Source organism: Apteryx rowi, unplaced genomic scaffold (assembly GCF_003343035.1).
Source record: "Apteryx rowi isolate R43461 unplaced genomic scaffold, aptRow1 scaffold_57, whole genome shotgun sequence".
In the NCBI taxonomy this organism is placed as follows: Eukaryota; Metazoa; Chordata; class Aves; order Apterygiformes; family Apterygidae; genus Apteryx; species Apteryx rowi.
The window spans coordinates 3,309,125-3,309,476 of NW_020450838.1; positions in this window are offsets into that span (position 1 = coordinate 3,309,125).

A 352-nucleotide genomic window follows, 5' to 3' on the forward strand; every position below is an offset into this window, starting at 1 on the left:
CCGGGCACCCGCAGGAGCGGGAGGAGAGGAAAGCATCGCTTCTGCCGAGGGCGGGCTCGGGTGGACGGGGCTGCAGCTGGGGGCACGCTGACATAAAGGGGGCTGCAGCGCCTTCGCCAGCTCTCCTCGTGAGCACATAAGAACGGGCTACTATATGCATATATATACATCTTTATCCTAAATACACAGAAGCCTTATCAAGTTTTATCACAATAAGGGAATCTGCGTTTAATACGCAGGGGTTTATTCCAGGTGAGACCTCAGGGAACAGGTTTACTTTTTCTACCCCTTCTTTCTGCCCTTTCCTGGCTCTGGGAAACCAAACCAAAGCAACACTTCACCTTCACATCTC